The 26012-nt window shown below is 34.5% G+C and overlaps 1 long non-coding RNA gene across 1 annotated transcript in view; it reads left to right on the top strand.

Moving 5' to 3' along the window:
- Nucleotides 1–26012, top strand: part of LOC129143788 (uncharacterized) — a 188965-nt gene that overhangs the window by 51842 nt on the left and 111111 nt on the right. The gene's annotated exons all lie outside the window — the stretch shown is intronic.

The raw sequence follows: 26012 nt of genomic DNA, 5'->3' as shown, positions 1-26012 counted from the left end.
TTATGTGTACATTTCTTTCCAATATTAATGTCAGATTAAATCCAACAATACATATAAAATTAAATGTACATTTGAATAAATGTAATATTTTAAGTTATCAGCATGTCTTTGACAATGAATATTTTTCTTATACACAATATTAAGAATTATTTTAAAAGTACACATGAGAATAAATACATTGATCTGTTTTCTATTTTAAACACTGAGCAGAAGAGGTTTATGATATTTGAGAAGAAAATGGGCAATAATTTAGAACAAATTATATCAGATGTGTTGAATATAGAGATCAGCATGATTAGAATGCATGACTCATTACATGATCACTTGAGATTCTTTTCTCATCTCTAATCGCATGCCCAAAACTCCATTATCCTCTACAGTTCCTCTCCTGTTGTGCTGTGAGTTTTTTCCACTAATCTCAAATGAAGCACAAATTTTTGTTTCATCTGATGCTTTATTCCAAATTCAGCACACATAGGGTTCCTCTTGCTTTTCAGCAATAAATCAATGACATTTTTCTCTATGTCTCTCAATAATTTGAGTTTTGTTCATATTATTCACAAATGCAACACCTGAAGTTCCCTTTATAATATGTAATTTATATTATGAAAAATATAAGACTTCATATATATGTGAAATATATCAAAGAAATCAAAGAATCTTCCATAAACACCATTACAAGTAAATTTACCACCATTGTCTATAAATTCCTATTCTTCTTTTCTTTACATAACCTACTTAAAAATGTGCCTGTGATATAAAATAATTCATTACAAAAGTATATAACTTAACTTGTAACTATTGATTTAGGTTCAGAATAGCACTATTTTAAGACACTGCAAATATCTAACCTATAGTAGTGAATACTTGCATAGGGGTGACAGTTTAAATAGGTTCTATGCAGCTTGAATCAGAAAGGGTGTATTAATCTATTAAACATGCTCAAAGAAATGGACATTATTATGCCTTTTGGAAATTAGTGTCAATGATATTTGTAACTCCCATAAAATGAATAAAAGTAATAAAATGTATTACACTGAAAAAACAAAGCAATGTACAAATAACGTATTCTGATCTGCTCAATAGAAAATACTAGCACTTCTTTCTTCAAATAAAAGTGATATTAATGGTAAAGAAAATGTGACTACTACTATACTTCTAAGATTTTGAGACATATTTTGATAGCATAATAGGTATGTGTGAAGTATTTGAATAGAAATTAATATCGGTAGATGATTATACATATTTTCTAATTTGCAACACTTCAGTCTTTGCTAGGAATACTTAAAGCCATAACATTTATTAAATGTGATTTTTGCCATAATAAAAGTACATTTAATAAAATGTTAAATCCATCAAAAATATTAATAAAATTTACTACATTATTGGAGTAATCCTGACACATTTTCTAGTAGATATTAAGATTCTTAATTATTTCATCTTGTTCAATTCAAATACACATATCTTTAATATTTTCTATTTTTATTTTTTCCATCTAATTTTAATTAATTTTCAGAACAGTTTTTCTCATATTCTCTTCTTTTTTCTCTCTTTCCTTTATTACTCTTTATTTTAATCTTGCTGCCTTCCAGAAGCAAAATCATATGTATGTAATAATGGAACCTTATTTAAGAAAAGTTTAGTCATATGTGGTTTAAATAGCAGGTATACTGTAAAAGCAGTAAAATTATGTGTATATAATATATATGTACATATGTGTGTATAATAATTTTGTTTACTTACTGTAAGAGTAAGAAATTTTGTGTATATATGTACATATATGTGTGTGCATGTGTGAATTACAAAAGCAAAGTAAAATCTCAGTGCCCCAAACTCACTATGCCAAAGGGAAAGTTGAGCATGGGAACGGAGTCATGAAAAAACTGCCTCTTGAAAAATTCCAGACAGACAGCTATAATTTTACGTTTACTTTGTCTTATGTAAAATGTAGATCTACCAAGCATGACACAAAGGCATATTTGACATTTTTCCCCACTCCTCTCTTTTCTCACGTAAAATGTGGATTCAGTGAGCTCTAATCAAAGCCTCACAAGAATGTAACCACTTGCCTCATCGCCTATCCTTCTTTTTCTTTCTCCCTCCTCCCCCTCATGCTTGTTCTTTCCCCTCTAAATATTGAAGTCTTCAAGATCCTCTTTGAAAAAAGCATAGGCCACAGATCTTACTGTAACTTGTATTTCTTTTTCTCTAGTGCGTCTTCCACTTTAGCGAAGTAAACCTTTAAATTAATGGAGATGTCTCTCAGAAACTTTTTGATTTATAGTATAAACACACACACACACACACGCACACACACACACAATTTATTTCCAGTCTCCTGATTTTACTCGTAAGAACTCTCAGAGATCGTCTCATGTGTATACATCTATTCACATGCTAATATTTTTGACTATCGTGTGTTCTTTTTTTTGAGACAGGGTCTTGCTCTGCCACCCAGGCTGGAGTGCAGGGGCACAAACAGGACTCATTGCAAACTCTGGGGCTCAAGCTATCCTCCCACCTCAGCCTCCTGAGTAGATGCATGTCACCATGCCTGGCAATTTTTTTTTTTTTTTTTTTTTTTTTGTAGAGACTGGGTCTCACTGCGTTTCCCAGGCTGGTCTCAAACTCCTGGGCTCAACCAATCTTCTCGTTTCAGCCTCCTAAAGTGCTGGGATTACAGACATGAGCCCTGTACCTAGCCTGTTTGTTATTTTGATAAACTGCTGTTCCATTTCCCAGCAAGGTTGCTGGATGCCAATGTGCCAGTCAAACAAACATGCTGCTTCTCTGTCTTCTCCTTTCCAGTGCTTTTTTAGCTTTCTAAAAAAGAATTAGGTAGTTTGTTCCATGTATTGTCATGTAGGCAAAAGAGTTGCTACAGCTTAATACAATGGAATGAAAAACTGTCCAGATAAATTTTTCTGGGATTTCTTTTATTTTAGCAATAAAAATGCTGCACCTTGGAAAAAATTCCTCTCCAGGATTTGAAAAGTCTTATTTTTTATAATGAGGGTCAAAGTTTGGGAGAAAATATAGAACCCATATTGCAGTCATCAACATAGGGCCTAAAATCAACACTGTTATTAGCGTTAAATGGGTATGTCACTGACTATCAGCCTTCAGTAGTCTCTGCTCTTTTTTCTGACCTCTGATATGAGCAACTCTGATCTGCAGTCATAGATCACTCACTGTTGCATCCTTCCAAATTGTGTGACTTACGTGTGCAATTTGTGTTTATAATTGTGAATGTTAATATTTTATTGTTGACTTTTCCTATGGCAAACTCAATTGTAATGCTTTGTATCATGATAATGCTGGCTTAATTTTTATGATTTAAGACATTTTAACATATTGTGACCAAATTTTCTAAGAATTAAGATAATAATAATGAGAATGAATGATTACAATACCAATGCCAAGATGAGCCAGACATCAGTGAAAAAGAGGGCTAACCAACTGTGTCATTTGAATGGCAGATGGAAGGACACATACAACTAGATCAGGGTGGTAAATAATCACAACAGAGCCTATCAGACAATCCGCAGAGAAGAATTTATGATTGGACCTGGTGGAGCAGAGCATGTGAAAGCACACATGGCAATGGAAATTCTCACATCCAGGATGAGACATACAAATGCTTTTAAACCAACCAAAAGATTTTTCATTTCCCAAAAAGACACTAATCGTATATGGAAAACAGTGACTGCTACATTAGCATGGGCAAACCACAGGAACAAACACACACTTTCCCATTGTTCCCTTGAGTTATGTACGAACTGAGTAAAATACGTTTTCTGACTCAGAGGTGACAACAGAATATCCTGTGGGCAGACACAAAGGAATATTTTAATAACAGACGTTTTGGTCTTTTACAGTATAATAATTATGGGGATCTTACCAATAGTCATGCTCCCTAGGTTTACCAAGTATGTTGAACTTTTGTACAGTTTAATCTGAAAGGTAGAGTTTCAAATTATCTTGATTTTCAAAAGGATTTAAATGAAACGGCAGAAAACATGAAACAAATGATCATTGATATCTTGTCCAGATACAAACTAGTTTTTGATATGCATGTGTCAAAGATGACACAAATGTAAAGTTTTGCAATTTCTATTTAGATTATAAACTTCTTACCCCCAAAATGAAAACATCTTACCTGCTAAATACCCCGCACATCTTGGAACACAACATTTTTAAAAAAGAGTGAGATTCGCTGACTTGAAATATTGAGGCTTTCATAATAAAGGTTTTGCTCGCTTTTCAGTTTTCCTAACAGATGTACAAGCACTTACTGAGATTTCAACTTTATGGAAATGGAAAGAGATAACCTCCTTAGACATATGCCTACAAGATGGTCATCATTGCTGCTGGCTACAGAGAAGATTTTTAAATGTTGGTTTGCCATAAAATCATACTCTCAAAGTATGGGAAAATAGGATGTCCTTCTTTAATTTAGAGATATGCTGAGGATGAAACTGGAGAAAAAATATTACAGTAAAACAGGTTAGATAAAACTGTTTATCTAAAACCGTTTAATGATATTTGAAGAGGACATGAGGAGCTGAGAAAGGGACTGAATTTGAGTTTGTTCACTGTTATATGAAGGTTGTGACAAATTTTACAGTGACAAAAATGACTAAGATTATAGAAATAAAACTGCTTTATAACAGGGGAAAAATACATCAGAAAAGGTTAGCCAGGTTAAAGAAAACCTCTTTATGTTTTTACTAAAGTTAATCCATTTGAAATTTGACTTAAATTTTATAAATCTAAATTATCTTTGTGCATTAAAATGATTTTCCCTGAATTAAAGGTGTTTAACTCATGATGACATCAATGTGCTTCAGAGGAATTAAAAGTTATGGACATTTTAGACATGAAGATAATAAATCTATAAGTGCAAAGAACCTGATTGACAAGTAGCGGGTCTACCAGAACCAGCCTGTGATATAAGCAGGTGTCACTTTTGGAGAGCCGGGACCTATTTCTACAATTTGTTTCTGGGAAGTGAAATTCTAAGAACTTCAGGCTCAGTGTTTACGTTGAGAGGATCTGTAGCTTGATGTCAATTAACTGAACTTGACAGGAGAGATAATGACACAGGACCTTCCTTCAAGTATCAGGACCTCCTTTCCTAAAGAGAGGTAGAAAGATATTCTCATACAGTGGACTCTAAAGCATTAGCCAGAAGATGCCCTCTAATTGCCCTTTCCCGGTCTGTGAACCAATGGTCCAACCATCACAATGTGAATATACATCCAAAGAAAAGTAAGCCAATACCTTGAGGAGTTATCTGCACTCTTATGTGTATTGTAACATTATAGATAATAGCAAAGATATAAAAAAAAACACAAAAAACCTGTGTCCATTGACAAATGGATAAAAAAATGTGGTGTATATAAACAACGCAATACTATTTAGCCTTAAAATCAAAGGATGTTCTGCCATTTGCAACAACATGGAGGACATTATGCTAAGTGAAATAAGCCAGGCACTGAAAGACAAATACTGCATGATCTCAATTATATATGGAATCAATAAAATTCAAAACTCATGCAAGTAGAGAGTAGAATAGTGGTTATCACATTTGGAAAAGATGAGGGGTGGGGAATGGAGTGATATTGGTCAAAGGGTACAAAGTTTCAGTTATAAAAGAGGAATAAGTTCTAGAAATCTATTATATAGCATAGTGACTACAGCCAATAGTAATGTATTATGTATTTAAAAATTGTGAAAAGTGTAGATTTTATATGTTCCTACCTCGAAAAAGTATATGAGGGGATATATTTATTAATTAGATTAATTGTGATAATTATTTCACAATGTATATGTATATCAAAACATCATGTTGTACCCCATAAATAGATACAATGATTGTCAAATAAAAATTTAAAAAATTTAGATTTAATCAAAACTTTTTGTAAATTAGTTATAAATGCTTAATTGATGTTGTGAATATTACTTTTAATGCATGGAAACTCAAGCTTTAGAGACACCACCTGGGAAGTAAGAAAAGGAAATAAAAAGAGATAGTGATACAGACAAGAAATTTACCACTGTATTAAGAATCCCCAACAGGCCACAATATCATGAAAAATGTAAAAAAATTACACATAATGGGTGATCAGTGACACCAAACGCTTCAAAAGATCTGGGACTGGGTACAGTGGCTCATGCCTATAATTCTAACATTTTGGAAGGCCAAGGCAGGAGGATTACTTGAGCCTAGGAGTTCCAGACAAGCCTGGGTAACATAGTGAGAGCCCATCTCTCCAAAAAAAAAAACATTAGCCAGGTGTGGCAGCAGCACATGCCTATGGTTCTAGCTACTCCAGGAGGCTGAGGTAGGAAGATCATTTGAGCCTGGGAGGTTGAGGCTGCAGTGAGCTATTATTGTACCACTGCACTCCAGCCTAGGCAACAGAATGAGACACTATCTCAAAAAAAAAATTACATTAATAAAGAAAGATACACTTAACAAGAGTTTGGACATGTTAGAAAAGAAGGGCATATATTCGGAAGATAAAGCCTCATATATATTACAAGATGATAACCAGAGACAAGGTATGACTGTATGCTAATTTCACAAATGGTATATATATTTTTACTGCTATACTGAGGTGAGATCAGGATATGAGAAAAAAACTCAGGATTTTCTATTAGGTATGAGACAAGTTATATTATTGAGGGCGAGTGAGAATGAGTTGAGGTTGGGAACTTAAAAGTAAAATGAATCTTTGTGTGATAACATCTGCGGGACAAACACTAGAGGGTCAATTAGAGATAGGCAAAATACTAGTGAAGCATCAACAAGGATAAGTTTGAATCGCTGTTTGACTTCAGGAATGACTATTTTTAAGGAAATCTGCACATAGACTCAATCAAGTCTTACACAAACTAGTTTGAATAACTAAAGTCATGCCTTTTTTCTATAAGTTCCAATATTTAGACAAATATTTTATTCACTAGAGCTATACATTTTTCACTTTGTCCCTTCTTTGATTAGTATTACCTCCACTCCAGGGAAATTGAAGTAATCTATAATAAAGGGTTGAGCTACAAAGTTCTACAGCAAATTAACCTTTGGAAAAATGTGCCATGGTTTCTGTAACGAAAAGAATGAGAATTCTAAGAATAATATTATTTAGTACTTCTCTCCTCTATATAAACGGGGCCATATTTGCACTCAAACAGCTAATCAAAAGACAAACTGTAAGTATATGTCTGGAAATTCTATCCTTAAGCCTCTAAGGCCAAAAACTTTCCTTTTAAAAAAATGACAGCTTTAGACAAGGGTAAATTTGACATTTACCAAAAATCTACAGAGGTAACTCTGTAGAATGTCAATATTAAACTTTCTTGACTTTGACTCTTACATAAATGCAGAAAGTCTTTTTTTATCATTTGGAATTTTGAAATTTCATTTCTATTTTATAAATATATTTTATGTTCAAAATTTAAATAATTTTTGAATGCTTAGACTTTACTATTAATTTTGTCCATAAAATGTTATAAAAATTTTAATGACTAGATATAATAATATTGGCAGCAGCATTGTGATTATATGATGAAAGCGCTTAGAAATTCAAACTGTGGATGTGACACCTTCAGAAGAGTGTAAGATACTGAATATGACAGTATGCTATGCTGACAAATATATTCCAACACTGGTATTAGTAAATTTTGATGCAAATATATAAGGAAGAAGTTAAGAAAAGTATATATAAGACTTCTATTTTCTAATGTCACAAATTGTTTTTGTGACAAAGACACAATAAAGGCAACAAATGAATGATATGAATGGTAGAAGCAGCCATGGAGCAAATTAACAATTATAATAACTGGACTGTGATATAAAGTAAGAAAAGAGAATATTAAGAAGTTTCATAAAATACTGAAATCTTTGTGGTGGTAACCACATTAAAAACATTTGAAGTCATTTTAAGCAGACTTAAGTGTGTATAATAAAGTCTTGTTTCTGAGAAACGCAATGAGAGATGATCAACACTATGAGTTGTATATTTCCTGTGAAACTTCCAAAGAAGGTTATCCAACAGGTAAATGCAGACAGAACCAGTATCGTAATAAGAATGAATTCTCAATGTTCCTGTGTATGCTAGTAGTCCCAAATGATGCATTCAGCATTACAGTTATCTAAATACGCATTTTTAAAAACCCAGTCTCATTCATGGATACAGTAGGTACCATATTTGTGTCCCAAAATGACACTCTTTAGTTCCAAGTACTCTATTAAACTCAAGATAAGGGCAAATAATGGATTCAGTCCCATTTCCTGGGAGTTATGTTCACAATGTCAACAAATAGTGTGGACATATTTTACCTCTAAACATCTTAAAGTCATTTTATTTTATCCTAACTAACAAAAACTTGTCTTAAAAACGTGAACATTTGTCTATGACATCTTGCACTTTGCACACTATGGAACAGTTGTAAGGAGAATAGATGATTCTTATATGTTATTGTAAAACTATGAGGAATTGCACATTGTGCATAATAAAAACCATAGAGCTTTATGAGATCCATTTATGAAAGAAAAATAATGATCTCCCCAAGCACAGTCACAGGTGGTCATGCAATGCATAGCAGAAGCACAATGATGCTATTAGGAAGAGGTTTTTGCTGTGCTCGTTTTTCACATAATCTCTAACTTAGGCTTTTATTGTCTTATCTTCCATCAGTTATATCAGACAGCAGGTGACAGATACAGGTAGGAATTGAAAAGCTTGCATGTGAACCTTGAGGATTGTAAACCCTATTTTGATCTCTAAGATCACTGCATTTGTCTGTTTTTCCTTTCTTCACTGCATGCTACTCTAAATAGAATATACTCTTAATCAGTGGAAGAGAGAGGCTAGGTTGCTCCACTTAACAAAAAGTTCAAAAAGGAGAGAAAGGCAGAGAAGAAAAACCACATTGTGAGATGCAGATAACTGAGTTGTGGTTTAACTGCATGAGAAACTGCAGAAGAGATGTATCAATAAAATTGGATAGAAAAGCAGGAATTTTGAAAAATTTGATATAGATTTTGAATTAGTTACCTTTTAGTAATCTTTTATAGATTCAGATAAAGAATATAATTCCATTGTAGTTACTAATCTTCTGTAGGCTGCTTTAAAAGTAATTCAGTGTAGAAGTTGAAACATTTGTCACCTGAATTTATCAGTTTTTTTCTTGAGGAGCTCATCTTAGATTTTGAAATTTAGGTGTTATATTAACCTATAGGGTAAACTTATGTAATTCAATAAATTCAGAAATCTAAACTGTCTCCTCCAGAAAACAGCAAACTGTTTTATTCCCACACAATTTCAAGGAAACTACTTTGCTTAAGAATTTGAATTCCTTTTTGGATGATGACAGAAAGGCAATATTTAAAATTGTTTTAGTGCCTCTGCCTGGCAGTCAACATCAGAACTTCTAGGATTTGAGGTTGCTGCTATGAAAAGCATGATTAAGTTGCTGGTATAGTCGAATTGCTATTAGAAACTTGAGTAATTTTATTAGATAATGTTTCACTAATTGGTATATTTACATAAATATAAATATGTTTAATATGTTTATACATACATGTAGTGCTATGGTCAGGACATCATTTAAAATTGTTTACATATGAGCTAATTTAGAGCAGAAAAAGTCACTAGCTATGTGAGAATATATAAGGTACACATAAAAGGGTATTTCCAAATTCAGAGGCATAAGATACGCTTTATTATTTTATTGTAACGTATTTTACTCACTGTCCTAGAAAAATGTCCATGTGTATATGTATATGTCTCTGTGTGTGACGTTGCTAAGGTTAAAGTACATATCAAAAAAGTTTGAGGAGGTATATTATACGGTACATCACCATTGGCCTCAGTTCCAACACCTGATAGTCTAGAAATGTGTTGAAAAGCTGAGAATAGTGATTGCAAGTTTGGTGTCATTTGTATGATGAATTTATTGTCACACGCTGAGGGATGGGCTCAGGCAAACACTATTAAGTATCATATTTGTTAACTAGAAAGAAGAAAGTTACCAATAGCCCCCTGTTCTCTTGGCATCTTTTGAAAAGAAAGACATGTTTGGACTAGGCACAGCTGGAAATAACATGGTTCTCCTGGGGAGGAATTTACACCAAAATATGTTCGACATTGTTATGCAAAAAGTATTTGAATGAACTTAAAAATAGCAGCTTGAGATTGGGCACTATCTGCTTAGTGCAGTTGCACTGAGGTCACTGGAAAACCTTAAAGAATGCTGAAAGAGTTCACAGATTGTTCTACCACCTGGCAATGGTACGTACTGGCTCACTACCAAGTAATGCAAACAGAATTGTCATAGTCTTTAATATTACAGAAAATCCTGTTTGACTCTGCCCCGTGAACTTCTGCTCTTAAGGAATAATCAAACATAATCCTTATTTATCAGGATATACAATTAACTGACTCAAGAATAGGATAAAAGAGAGAGGAAGATATTATCCTTCCGATCCCACTTCCAGGATTTAGCAGTGTTTATGACTAATCAGTCGGGATTTTCATCCCCTTGAGTGTGAAACTTCTCTCTTACCCAGCAGAGAACATTCTGCCACCATATGTGATCTCTGGCAACACAAGAGAGTATCTGCAGAGCCACCTGAAATGAAATCAGTGCCCAAATTGTGTCCATCTAGTTGCCCTGCATCTAAGCACTAGGAATGGCCTGCTAAGGCATCCATCCATCTGCCTGCTAAGCTCAAAGCTGTTACAAAAACCAAGAGAGATCACCAAGATTCTCCATTTTCCGCTTACTTGTAAATTTCCAGTTTTGTCACAATAGGAGGTCTGAGTATTGATTGCCTTTCTTTTGCAGACTTTTCTATCAGCATTTTTGTTGCCAACAGTTGCTATTTTGAAGCCATCGGTAAATGTCACAATAAGCAATTCCAACTGCTATTTTGACACAGAAAGTCAGTGAACAAAAGTCACCATCCAGTCTAAGGAACTTTGTATGGCAGACATTTGGAATGAAAATTAACAGTTTTAATTTTTAACTGTCCTCCCACTAGGGAACTACTTTTTCCAAACTCCTTGCTTGTTATTTCTTCTAAAAACTATGTAGCCTGATACTATGTTTAAGGACATGCCCAACCTTACAAAACGTGTGCGTTTAAGTTTTATTTTCAGTTATCTGGTTTCCCTGCATCTCTGCCCCAAATTATTAGCCACTGGCAAGCTCCTTAGGGGATTACTTCACCTTAAGGACAAAACTGGAAACTTTTCTTCGTCCTATCCAGCTTCCTTAGTTATCTTTCCAGGCCCATTGGCTTTTAGCAGGAGCTAAAAGGAAAGCTCCTGCTAGCCTGGGGAACATACCTGTGAGGAGAAGGGCAAGCAAGTGGGAGCATGCAACCAAAGGGGAGCATGCAACCAAAGGCACACAGTGCTCAATATCACCAGTTTTGTGGAGTGCAGCTTGTGATTAGAAACCTGAAATAGGTTTAGCTAAACTTGTGTAGCTAAAATTTTAGAAATCGGATGTGCTCCCTCTCATCCATTGGATTGTCCAAAGGCAAAGAACAAAAATATGATGACTCTAAAGAAACTACACATTTGAAAAAGGAAATAGCATACGCAGCTAGACTGATTGGACAGTAGCCTCAGTGATCATCAGGAGAGAGTGCCATCCGCTATCCCCCACCCAGTAAAAAACTATCTGGAATCTATCAGTACCAAATTTATAATTTGCTTTCTCTAATCAGGAAGTTTTAGCTGCATAAGAAAAAGGTAGTTGTATTGGGAAGCATTCAACCAGAGAAATGAAACAAGTAGGATACATACATATGTTATTTATGAGTGAGTTATTCAATTTTATATGGATTTATTGCAAGGAACTAGGATATATAATTGCAAGGTCTGGCTAAGCAAATCCAGAATTCCTAGGGCTGGATTTTTTAACAATAATCTCTATTCTTCATGTATGGTAATATTCCAAAATATAGGCCTAGAGTTTACTTTATATGGATCATACTTATTCTCTAAAAGTGTATAAGGTCTAGAATTTCATACTGCTTCCATCTAAAACCTCAGGACTAGTTTACTTCAAAGCTATTCAGAAAACTGCCACTGTTCGGCATCTGAATACTTCCAAGTAAATAAAAGAGGAGATAGTTTGCTTTTTAAACTTTCCACCTATCAGGTTTGTGCAAAAATAATTGCATTTTGCCACTAAAAGTAATGCAAAAACTGCAATTACTTTTGCACCAACCTAATATTTAATATTAATATTTCTACTGCAGTCATAAAAGCTGGAAGTCATAATTGTATGTTGTATGACCTAGTAACATGCCTCTCAGAGTAGAGGTGAATGTGACATTTCATGCTGGCACAGCAATTCTTGAAACTACAAATCTAATCTTATTTGCTGGACCCAGATTGGGGGCAGTATTGCTTTGTGATTACATCATAAACTTTAGAATATGATAGACATAGTTACAAGGAATGAATCTTCTTCACATAAACAAATCACTTAACCTTTGAAATCTTCAATTTTCTCACTGTAAAATAAAAAGTAATAGCGCCTATTTTTTGAGATGTCCTGAAATTTAAATGGGATAATTACTTTTATTCTTATACTGTGCCCAGCAGGTAGAAGAAGTGACTATTCCATGATGATTTTATTATGATATGCACTAAAATTGTAAGCTTGATGTTCTCTATGTGAATAGTTTACCTGTTTTGTACACAATGAACTATACAGTGGTGTGGGCAGAAAAATCATTCCCTGAAAAGACACCAGAAAAATGAGAGTGAGCATAGCATTGTTCAATAAAAAACAAATAGGCTTTAAAGATTTATGTTAAAATTACTTTAAATACATGCATAATTTGGCCATCACATTAATTCTCTGAACCTCATTCTTCTCATTTATATAATGAAAATAGCAATATGTATGTCTCAAATTTGTTGTGAAGATTAAACATAACAATTATGAATTTATGACAGAAAATATTTTAGGTGCTTAAAGCTTTTGCATGTTATTTCCTTTCATTCTTACAGAAATTACTAATGGTGGGTGACAGTATTATTTCTATTTTACACTTGAGGGACGGTTCTTGTAGAGAAGTAAGAAATTTGCCAAAGGTCATCAAACAAGTTAATCAAAATTGAATTATGTCGTACTGTAAAGCCTGTGTACTTAAGCCCTCTACTAACATTTCTGGCACTGTTCTTGATATTTGATAAGCAGCTGGCATCTGGTAAACACTCAATTATTTTTATTAGCTTTCCTCTTTTCCTAATTAACTTCATGTCCAGAAAAAAGGAAGTAACCCTCTAGAGCTTGTTGGAACAAAATTGTTCTCTCATTATTTTGAGAAAATAGTAACATCACAGGCTATTTTTCAGTGGCTAGATAAACATTCTTTTAATCACTAGCTTAGGATACAAATACAAAGATGGATGAATTAAGTCAATGAACTTAAGCATCATTTATTTCTCATGCATGAAGACAAACACTTGTTTAGTTTTACTTTCTACCTTAACTGGTTATAAGACAGCCTCCTTCTGAATAGAAATGATCTTTTTTTCCCAATAGTAACCAGGAATAGCACATTTTAAGACCCTTTGAGGGACAAAAAAAAAAAGCATAATTGTTCAACAATGGTAGCAATTATTATCTTTCTATTATAAATTTATAAATAATGCCATATATTTTGCAATGTTTCCAAGTAAACCTCCTTAATTTCAATACCTCACATATTAGTGACCCAACATAAAGCAAAATATGAATAGGAATGGAATGCATTTATAATTCATTCACAGAGAAAGGCATTTTTATTTCTTTACTACATTTCTGGAAGCCAAAATAAACAAATGTTCATAATCTTTACTAACACATGAAATCTTTTTAGAATAACATAATGTAACTAACTTGTTTTTACATATTTAGTGGCACATTACCAAGTAAAGCAAATGAACAGATGGTATTTAAAAAATAGGCAATTAGGAAATATTTGACTCCAGCCCTTCATTTAGGTTTTACAGCTGTTTTATGTTTGATCATGGCAAGTCTTTGGATAAATGCAACTTTGGGAAACTAAGGTGCTGACTTTTTTTGCTGTTTTAGTTTTGTTTTGTTTTAACACCAGAAGTGGCTCCCTCAAGTGAAGAGTATAAAGTTGCTGGGCTCTCTTAGGATCCAAAGGAAATTACTTGTGGCATGAAGTGTGGTGGTAAAGCACTGTTACTTTTTATCAAGATGTAATCCAATAAGTCAGTGGGTATACACCATTGCTACTGAAACATAAAATAAAATGTCACAATGACCATCTATTTATATGCATCTCTATAAAGAGACCAAAGGGAAAGATAATGGATTTTTCTGAGGTCTCTAGGTTTCCAAAATGCCCAGATACATTATCATATTCAATAGTGAAATAAAAAAATCTCCCCTGATATCTCAGTATTTTAAAAACCCAGGTAAGAACTCACATTTGGCAAATTTAAGCTAAAATGTAACTTTTGACATTTATAAGATGCTGCATTTGAATACTAAAATTTTGATGCAATCAACTTTATTTTGTGACAACCACAAGCAGTTATCTATTTACATCTATAGTTTCATAGCTTTTACAATACACTGCAGTTTTGTCTATATATAGTTTGATTATATATATCTTCTGAACTGGCATGTTTAAGGGGATATTCCATTATATTCTTTATATTATTGAAAACTGAACTCCAAGGAAGTAACAGATCCTTTATGAAGGTCTATTTAGTGTGCTTGATCTTCAGAAACATGATTTCAATTTCATGGTCTTTTGAGGTATTTGTGGGTTTCAGAATATATCTGTAGTTTCTAGCTACTAGTGCAAAGATGACAATAGAAACAATACTAATTGTAATTAACCATAATATTGTGGAGTTTAGATTTTATGACTTAAACATTTATGTAGAGCCAGAGGTCATTTTAAATGTTTCTTTTTGTTACCTTAGTTTACTATGAGGTGGATATTATTGTAATCTATGTTTTTTAAACAATGAAATTTAAACACTGAGATTTTAAATAAATCTATAAAAGCATACCACAAACAACCTGTGAAACCTGCTTTTGTACCCAGCATGGGGTCTTTGTAATCTCTGCTTTCCACAGTGTATGTGATGGTTGTTTTGGTATAATTTGTATCCCATCTTTCATTTTCCACATAATTGAATCTTACTTCTTATAGGAAACCTATTTCATCGGATTTATGTGAATACAGTTTTACCAGCAATTTATACCATAGGGCTAGACAACCAATATTTGCCTAATTTTTGACAGATGCACCCTGGGCAAAAGGGTCTCTCATCCTTTAAGACAGATACTTGTGAATGTCAGTCAGAAGATTTCCACCAATTTTCCTGGCTTTATGAAAGTGTCAAATACAGAACAGAAAGAAAGAAAAATGTGCAAACAAAAACAGAATTTATAAATGGACAGAAGAAAACATGAGCCAAAATACCAAATTTTCGTTCTCTAGATCCTGGTGTACCTACAGTCAGATGAGGCCATGGTACTGTTTCATGAATAATGAATAACCCAATTTAGCTTAAGCTTAAAGGACAACTTAAAATCATCAAACTTTCCATTTACAAATGAGGAGGAAAGCTAAGGAAGGTTAACTTTAGCTTCACTTTCACTTCAGTTTCCTGAAGGGAGGAGTTGTGTGTTTGATGTAATTGCACATGAAGGCACACGAAAATATATGTTGATGAAGGAAGAAAAGATGGGGTGCAATGCTAATAATTACAGGCATTGTAATGGGCAAAGTGGGACCCATACCTCCAGAGAAGTTGTTGATGTTTGATTAGGATGCATTTACCCTGTACTTGAGTACATTCACATTGAATATTTTTTATCATTATCATCATATTTTTTTAAAATATTGAAAGAAACTAAGATATACTAAGGGAAATCTTGATGACTATTGACAAATATATACATCCATGTAACTGATGCCTCTATTATGACACCGAACATCCCCTCATGGAAGAATTTTTTTACATCTTTTCCCAGTTGATTCCTATCACCAGTCATCTCTTCTGAATTCTATCAGGGGTTAGTTTGGATTGCCTAAAATATCATGCAGTGGGTAGGAATGTAAATTAGTACAGGCAGTATGGAAAGTAGCATGGAGATGGCTTAAAAAACTAAAAATAGAATGACCGTACAATCTAACAATCCCTCTACTGAATATTTATCCAGAGATAAGGAGTAAATATGTCAAAGGATAGGTGCACTCCCATAATTATTGCAGCACCATCCACAATAGCAAAGGAATGGGAATCAACGTAAGTGTCAATCAATGGATAAGTGGGTAAAGAAAATGTGTTATATACACACACAATTAAATACTATTCATCCATAAAAATGTATACAATCGTGTCATTTACAGTGACACAGATGGAACTATATATATGGAGGTTGAGTGAAATAAGTCAGGCACAGAAAGACAAATATTGAATGTTCTCACTCATATGTGGGAGCCGAAAAAGTTGATCACATGGAGGTAGACAGTGGAATAATATTAGAGACTTGGAAGGATGTGTGGGTGGAAAAGGAGGGATGTAGAGAGGTTGGTTAATGGGTACAAACAGTTAGATAGCAGAAATTATTTCTAATCTTTGATAGTGGACATTGTATTATATTTTTCAAAATAGCTAGAATTGAGGCCCTGAAATGTTCTCAAGACATAAAAATGATACTCAGGTGATGGATACTTTAAACACCTCAATCTGATTATCACACATTCTATGCATGTAATAAAATTTCATATATGTCCCATAAATATATACAAACATAGTGTATCAAAAAATAACAAAGTCAAGTGCTGCAGTTAAACAACTTCATTTTTCAATTTTCATGCAAATAGGATCATACGATATAAACTCTTGTGTCTGACTTCTTTCTATCTAAACACTGTTAATATCCTCTTTCACAAAAAAGGAAAGTAAGATAAGGAGAATAAATAATTAGCGACTAATCATTACTAGGCGAAGGTCATCCAGACAGTAGATATCAGAGCTCAGATCCAAACTTAGCAGCTTTGTTCCAAAGTCCATGCTCCCAAGAGACAGGTTTAATGTCCACTTGTTTGAATTCCATGTATTTAAATTTAATAGCTAAATGCATTATCAAAGGTTAAGGATTTGAATTTTATTATAGAATATGTTTATTATTATAAAAATTATCTAACTAATATTAAATCACAGTGATTTCCTTACGTTACTCTAGCATATTTTATACACACAAAGGAAAGAGAACCAAAGCAATCATTTAGAAATTTAAACCATAAAAATTTGCTTTGATTGAATTATTTTACTGTTTTAACAATTGTTTTTACCAAAGTGTTTATAATTAATCTCTAAATATTCAATTTCCATTTCACCCTGTATATGTAGACCTAGCTTTAATGGGGACAAAATATTACAAACAAAAAGAGGTAAAATATATGTATAGATATATATACACACACACACATATATATATCTCATATGTTAAAGATAAATTTACAATTACATAATAGGGTCGTTAGTTTAACTGGTTCTGACTGAAGCATTGATATAATGGAATTATTAAACAACATTTTGCATTAAAAACAATATTGTAGCAGGATTTTTTTTAAAAAGACTGTTATTAGTTGATGCTGTGAGAATCAAGAAAGCTATGTACAGAGGTTTTTTCTTATTGAATTATTTGAGTGAAATTATTTAGTGAAAATTTGGCATAATGATGCCATAAAATATTGTCTGAGAAAGAATTGCTGCAAACTCCTTATGAGTTCCCAAATGGAACAACATTCTTTATTGAAATTTAAAGCCTCTCATTAAGAACTCAGAAGAAAATTATTGACACACTGTGGGATTTTCCAGGGTGAATAGAAAATTAACTGTTTTTCTTCAACATCATATAAAAAAGACGTATATAATGAAACAGATGTGAATGGGATAATAATGCACAAAGCTGCTTTTTAGGGGACTAATTATTCCTCTCTCAATATTTTTAGGCCCTTTAACTGCTCCTATTATGGTCATTGTTAATCATATATAGGCTCATTTTGATAATATTTTCCAGGCATAAGCATAAAAAGCTATGTCCTCCCAAAGAATAACTTAAATTTCTGTTACCTCCTCCACAACTTGCCCTCCCACTTCCTCTTTCCTGACCCTGGTGTGCTAAAATGGCATTTAAATTGGTAAAGTAATGAGCTTTATATAAGACACATATAAATCAATTGGCAGAGATAGATTTTATTTTTATATTAGCTGTAATATAGAGAAGAATGTGATTTGTCCTTTGTCAAAAGAATTACCTGGGCCAAGCGCGATGGCTCACGCCTGTAATCTCAGCACTTTGGGAGGCCGAGGTGGGTGGATCACGAGGTCAGTAGATCGAGACCATCCTGGCTAACATGGTGAAACCTCGTCTCTACTAAAAATACAAAAAATTAGCCGGGCGTGGTGGCGGGTGCCTGTAGTCCCAGCTACTCGGGAGGCTGAGGCAGGAGAATGGCGTGTACTCAGGAGGCGGAGCTTGCAGTGAGCCGAGATCGCGCCACTGCACTCCAACCTGGGCGACACAGCAAGACTCTGTCTCAAAAAAAAAAAAAAAAAAAAAAAAAAGAATCACCTGAACCCACCTTCAAAGGGGTGAAAATTGTTCTTTGGAGGTCAGTATATCTAAGATGCTACAATGGTTTGTGGCTTTCCAAAGGACCACAGTATATAAACAGATACACAATGAATTTGTGGTTTTAACATTTTATAGTAGCTGCTGGACAATTAGGGGTAAAAAGTCTAAAAATGCTCTGTCTGGGAGTTGTGATAAACAGAATAGTTATGAAACACGGAAATAATAAAAGTATATGAAATATAGCAGTGTTGATTTCAGTAATTGTGGCCACATGTATTTTCTTGTGAATGCAGTAACAAATAATAGATTGCTTGTTATGGGGGGTGAAGGGGAAATTATCAAACTCTAGTTTTTTAAGTTACTGGACCATAGGCAAATTAAATACATATTTGCCAATACTTTCTTAATTTGCAATGACACACCACTCCTTATATTTGAATGAATATACTTAAAATTCTTTTTGTTAGAATTTACTTATGAGCCAATTAAGAGGCCATAAAGGGAAAACTCTTAACCTATGCCATTACCTTGGTCATAGGTAGGTGTGGAAAATGCTGGATGAATAAGAAGTTTGAAATAACTCTCACAACCAAGGGCAGTTGTTTTATGTTTGTTTTACTATTTTTTTTAGATATAGAATTATCCCAAGAAATGTTAATTTTAGGCAGAGATATTGGTAATTCTTGGCTATCAGAAGGTGAAATATGACCATACCTCTCTCAAATTTTAAGAAGGAAGTGTCAAAAAAATACAGACATAAACAGGCGAGGAAGACTTTATTCAAGACTATTGCAATAGGCAACAGAGGTTGAACTCAACTTCTTGAAACATAAACTGGGAAATTGGGGTCCTATGTCCTTCCTGATTACATTTGAACAGGATGGCGCTTAACTCATTGAGCAAGACATCCCTGGGTTATAAAACTGGCAAGAGGCTGGGAGGAAATTCACATCTCAAAAAGGCAGAGAAAAAGTTTACGAATATGTTTTGTAAATTAAATGCCCTAGGGAAATGGAGGTCAGGGGCTCATCGTCAGGAACAAATCTACCCAAAGTATAGTCTAATTGAGGGGAACATCAAGCTTTTCTAAGTAAGTATAAGACTATTCATGATCAGGATTTACCATATGATTAAATCAGGCGTTCTCAGGGATGGGGTTATATTATCAGAAATAAAAAGATTAAAGTTAAATATATGTGGTTTTCACTCTCTTTTGGGGATCGAGTTTGTTGGTTAATTTGTTCCAATATGCCATTGAGGTAAAATAAGTTCAAAGATTTTTCTCTTTTGGGTTTTTGCCCTTTGTTTTGTTTACTTGTTTTTATTTGCCTGATTTTTCTGCATATCCTGATTGACTTCCAAACCCTACTTTGGGACCTCAAAATAAATACATTTTTCTCTGTTGTGTAAAATTTTAGATTCATTAATTTTTGTTTACTTCACTCTGCCTGTCAGATGATAACTTCCGTATATCTAAGATTTGTCAAGAACCTTGCAAAATGCCATTAGGCAGCATAGAATCCCAGCAGTCTAGTACTACTAAAGATCTTTTATGAGGAAAAAATGTAAAATAAGTTTATAAGAATATCACAATGAAGATTTGCAATGAACATGAGCATAAAAGTGTCCCAGAAGTCCTTCAGTTAATACAAAAAAACAAATTTTTGAAATGGGATTATAGGACCACTTGGTTGGGGTCTTAATAGATGTGCATTTGGTATTTATGGTTTCTTTGAGATACATTTTTCTGTTTACATGGTAAATACCATAGTATGCTACATTTCTACTGAGAAAGTTTGGAGCGAATATTCTGGATTTTCCTTTTTTTTTTTGACGTAATAGTAGATAAAAGGAAATGTACTTTCTTTTATAAAAATAATCACAGATTTTCTGGTGGATTCAGTGTGGAGTTCTTGCTTGTCACTTATCTTTGGATGCCAAGAATCACACATCTCCAAGTCACTTCCCTCTTTAATAGTCTCACGTCATATTCTAAAAAACATTTTGTCACATTTCGGCCCTGGATATCCTGAAGTTGTGGGATTCGCGGGGCTGTCACTTCAACTATTTTCCCTAATCTTTTTGGAGTCATCACATTGGTAGATTGAGAGGGGCGAAGCTGGGAGGAGAGCCACTCTTTGTAGTCTAGTTTGGAGCACTGCTGGGGAATTTGAGCTTGGAATCAGGGCACATGTTCTGGAGGAAATGGAGTGGATCAACAAGGTCGTCCTCTGCTTCCTTTGCTCTTTTAGCTTCAGTCTCCACCAAGTTAAATCTGCAAAATCTCCTAGAGTTCTCCGCAAGAACATGAATGGCTCTTGCTAGCTACAACACGTCTGGAAAATATAGATGCGTAAAATCTTTCCTTGTCAGCAATCCATCTTTTCTTTGTCTAGCTTAAAGCCAAGAATCCATAAAGAGCAAATATGTTTTCCTTCCTTTCTTAATCACACAAAAGTTTTTTGATCCTAGATGAATGCCGTACAGGTTCTGATGTTCTTTTAAAAAGGGGGGAAAATGAATGTTAGTGCATCCTAATTCTAATAGCTTCTCAGGTTGGCATTATTTTAAATAGACTATCTTAGTGTGAAAAATTTCTTTTAAATGCATCAAATTGAAATTGTACCTGAATATCTGCAGCCGCAGATGATCCAAAAAAACACACCCTTAACATACATACTTCCTGTTATTTTCAAAAGTGTCCGAAGTCACCTGCATGGTTTCTAGAATCACAGGGTAATATTTCTGAAAGTACTCATATCTTTCTCAGTCCATTTATGGAGCATAGTGGAAATCTATAAAGTAAACCATTAATTAGTAATAATTCCTTTGGTTCCTTGAGCATATCTTGTGTGTCCTTGTATTTATGGAGAATGTTTGCCCATTACAAATCGCCACTTTGCCACCTCCCACCATGAGCTTCCCACCATGCCCGTTTTTCCATTACTCTCTTCGCGTCTTTTCCCATTCTAACAAACCTTAATCCCTATCTAGGGAAATCTTTACTTCCATCTGCATTGCTTTGGGATTATGTAATTTACATTTGCTGTGTCCACAGCCTTTAAGTAAAGCCACAGATTATCAGACTGGGCTTTTTAAATATTGAGTTGGTTCCACTCTTCCACAGCCCACATCCTAAAGTGAGAAATAGTACTTTTCCTTGTGATGTCGCATTCAACTTTTTGAAGACTCGAAATGACTGTATTGAAAGCACAGAGATTTTTCTCTCTTGTAAGGAAGATAAACAGAATGCAAGGAAAACGGACGGTTATTGTTCCCTTACCACTGACACAATAGGGACTTATCACATTATGAACTTAGTGATAGGTAAGCTTAGAAAGGGAAATCCCTTTGCTGAGCTGCAATTTAATGGAAATGGCTCAGAGCTGGTAGGGGAATTTAATCCTAATGCTGGGTGGGATGTATTGGCTCCAGCTAGCATACCAAGGCATCTACCAGCCAATTTAACATGTTTTGTGATATCTAGCAGGGGTTTCTTAAGTGGGTGTGGTTCAGCGAAGTGCCGGGTTGGTGTGGTGGGAGATATCTCTCCTGGGTGTGTGCAACAAAGCAACACATTTTCTACAGAGAATTTAAGAACCAAGTAAAATCAACTGACAATTGGTAGGCTTTACAATATAAACATGAACCGGCAATTTCAAATAAAGTTAGTAATAAAATATTCCTCAATAAAAATTATACTGATCTGAGTTTCAAAGAATTTATGTGCTTCATACTGAATATATATATGTGTGTGTGTGTGTGTGTGCGCAAGCGTGTGCGTGTGTGCAAGTGTGTGCGTGTGGGCAAGCGTGTGCGTGTGTGGTTTTCAAATTAGCACATATTTTATTATCTATACCTTAACAAACATCGTATTCTATATGTATATTCTACAAGAAAGTTAATCTGGAAAACTCACAGTTATATAGTTAGTACCTAAATCATACAAATTCACCTTTTAAAAGAGTATATGTAGTAAATTAATCAAATTCCTGTTTGTTTTGGCTCACTTAAGGCTGTTTTGTCTCCAACCCTTATTGTGATACATTTTCCTACACTTAAACAGTAGATTTGAAATAAGCAATAATAGTACAATGAGTACAAAGACAAGGAAAGAGAAGACCTATTATTTCAATTCCATTATTTTATGTGATCATGTAGAATTTGTGTTTGAAATTTAAAATCAGGAATCAGATTGTGAATTATGAAGTATAATGTTTTTGTTTGGTAAGTGCACATTTTAGATCATATATGAATTTTTTTTGGTTCATGTTATCTATTACACACAAGGTGCATTAAGAAAAGACCCACTATGTGACACCAACATGCTGTATATGTCATTCAGGTGGTGATGACTACCTTATGCATCCTGGTACCATGAACCTCTAATGCAAGGGAGATTCAATGGCTCTGTGGAGAAATACTCAGCTCCTTAATCAGCAAAACTGAGGAGTATAAATCTCCAAGTTGATATAATTTAGCAAATCTGAAGACATTTCAATCTACATCTTTTACAGTCATGCTATCTCATCCAGAGAAATGTGTTTGGATCTGAGACATAACCTTGTTATTTTCATCTTCTTTTTTCTGAATCAAAATGACTTTTACCCAGAACCAGTGCATTCAGCACTATTACTGCTCAATCTAGTACAGTTTAATTTGTTGGCATCATTTCATTAAATTTATTGAGTTTGATGTAAAATACTTCTGGAATATTTTACATGGTTTTCTTTTTAAATGCTGCCCCAGATTTCAGAAAGACCAGGAAAACACTCCCCAAAATGCCCATAACATCTAAAAGGGTAGAAATGTGTGTCCTACTATGAAAAGAAATAACTCACATCTGCATAACTAGGCACATCTGAGAGCTCAATGGATGGGCAGAATGTTTCTTTGGATCTCCCACTGAGTTTCTACTAAGTATGCCTTGGATGAACATTAGCAATTTCCACTTATCTGATTTTCTTCTCAAATTACAAACCTTTAAATCCTCAGTTGTTTTTGTTTGTTTGTTTTTGTTTCTCTAGATATCCCTTAGGATTTAAGCTTTAAGATAATCTCTTCTATTTACATTTACTTTTGTAGAGCTATAAGAAAAGAATATTTAACTCCTTCAGCTTCCTTTTTCAATATTCATAATTGGATTTCCTTTGCCCTACAAATTCAGTGTAATGTAATGTTTGGCATCATTTATTTCACCCTTTCTTATCTCTAAGATCAATTGGCATTACTATCCTTGGACCTACGCTCTATAGTCATCCTTTTTTTGTAGTTACTTTGCGAGAGTAACCTATTTTTATTTCCCTCACCCACTCCCATACATTCCAGCATGGCAAGATGTGTATCTATCATTTATGTATGTATGTATGTATGTATCTATCTATCTATCCATCTAGCTTACATAAATGTATGTGTGTGCGTGTGTGTGTGTGTGTGTGTGTGTGTGTACAATCTTGTCTCAGGAAGGACATCAATCCACATTGAAGCCCCATTTCATTAAAGAAAAAGTTTTACCAGTGTGTATTTTTATAGCAATCTTTGCTTCTTTCACCCTCCTCCCCCTTCATCAACTTATTTATATCTATTTAATGTATACTAAATATAATATTTTATAAAATAAAATAGAGGATTCTTTAAAGGGACAGAACTAATAGGATAGACAAATATATGAAAGAGGGTTTATTAGGCAAATTGATACAGAATCACAAGGTGAAGCCCCTTAATATGCCATCTGCAAGCTTAGGAGCCAGGAAGCCAGTCCAAGCTCCAAAACCTCAAAAACAGGGAAACTGATAGTGCTGTCTTCAGTCTGTGGCTGAAGGCCTGAGAGCCCCTGGCAAGTTACTGGTATAAGTCCAAGAGTTCAAAGCTGATGAGCTTGGAGTCTGCTGTTCTAGGGCAGGAAGCATCCAGAACGAGAGACAGATTAGCAAAATCACGTCTTACATGGTGGCATGCCAGAGAGAGTGTGCAGTGGAACTCCCATTTATAAAACCATAACATCTCAGGAGACTTATTCACTACCATGAGAACAGTACGGGGAAAACTGCTCCCATGATTCAATTATCTCTACCTTGCCTCACCCTTGACACAAGGAGATTATTACAATTCAAGGTGAGATTTGGGTGGGGACACAGCCAAACCATATCACTTGTATTTATTTAATACATTATTCTCAGCTAAGTTATAGATGCCACAATGGAAGGGAGCATGTCTGTCTTGTTTAGTGCTTTATCCCCAGAACTTCACACAGTGCCTGCCTTACAGCAGAATCTCAATACTTTGTGAATTAATGAATAACTAATGGAAGGAATGAATATCTTTTTATTCGTCCAAGTGGCTAGCCTACCCAAATAAGGTTAAAAAACCACAAGGTAGGCTGGGGCCAATTGCTCACGCCTGCAATCCCAGCACTTTGGGAGGCTGAGGTGGGTGGATCACGAGGTCAGGGGTTCAAGACCATCCTGGGCAATACGGTGAAACCCTGTCTCTATTAAAAATACAAAAATTAGCTGGGTATGGTGGCATGTACCTGCAGTCCCAGCTACTCGGGAGGCTGAGGAAGGAGAATTGCTTGAACTCAGGAGGTGGGGGTTGCAGTGAGCTGAGACTGCACCACTACACTCCAGCCTGGGGGACAGACAGAGTGGGACTCCATCTCAAAAAAGAACAAAAAAACCAAATCAAACCAAAACATAACAAAACAAAAACAAGGTATTGCTACAGCTGTGTGACAATTGAAGCTCATAAATCTTAGTATCCATTTCTTTGTTTCTAGAGAATGAGGATATTTTACATTGGATTCCTATGTGATTATATTATGGGTAGTCTTCTTTGTAAGTAAATCTAAGGAAAAGAGATCTAACATTTATTTTGAGCTTGTTATTTATTTTTTGAGACAGGATCTCACTTTGTTACCTTAGGCTGAAGCACAGTGGTGCAACCATGGCTCACTGCAGCCTCGAGCCAATGGGCTCAAGCAATCCTCTCACCTCAGCCTCCTGAGTAGCAAGGATACAGGCATGCACCACCACATCTGGCTATTTTTTGTTTGTTTGTTTTGTATTTTTTGTAGAGACAAGGTTTCACCATGTTGCCCAGGCTGGTCTGGAACTCCAGAGCTCAAGCTCTGCCTGGGCCTCCCAAGCTACTGGAATTATAGGGATGAACCACCACTCCCGGCCTTGAGCTTGTTACTTGCAAGTAACTATTTAAGGACATGTAGAATACATTATTTAATTTGATTAAATTATAGCTTTAGGAAATAACCACTATTATTCTCTTATTGCAAATGATGGAACTGAGACTGAGACTGAACATATAAATTTAAAAAATGTCCATGATTTTTCTTCATCAAT

The sequence above is a fragment of the Pan troglodytes genome, chromosome 3 (genome assembly GCF_028858775.2).
Source record: "Pan troglodytes isolate AG18354 chromosome 3, NHGRI_mPanTro3-v2.0_pri, whole genome shotgun sequence".
NCBI classification, from domain to species: domain Eukaryota; kingdom Metazoa; phylum Chordata; class Mammalia; order Primates; family Hominidae; genus Pan; species Pan troglodytes.
The sequence above is the reverse complement of the archived record's forward strand: the minus strand, read 5'-3'. Positions and strand labels throughout refer to the sequence as shown.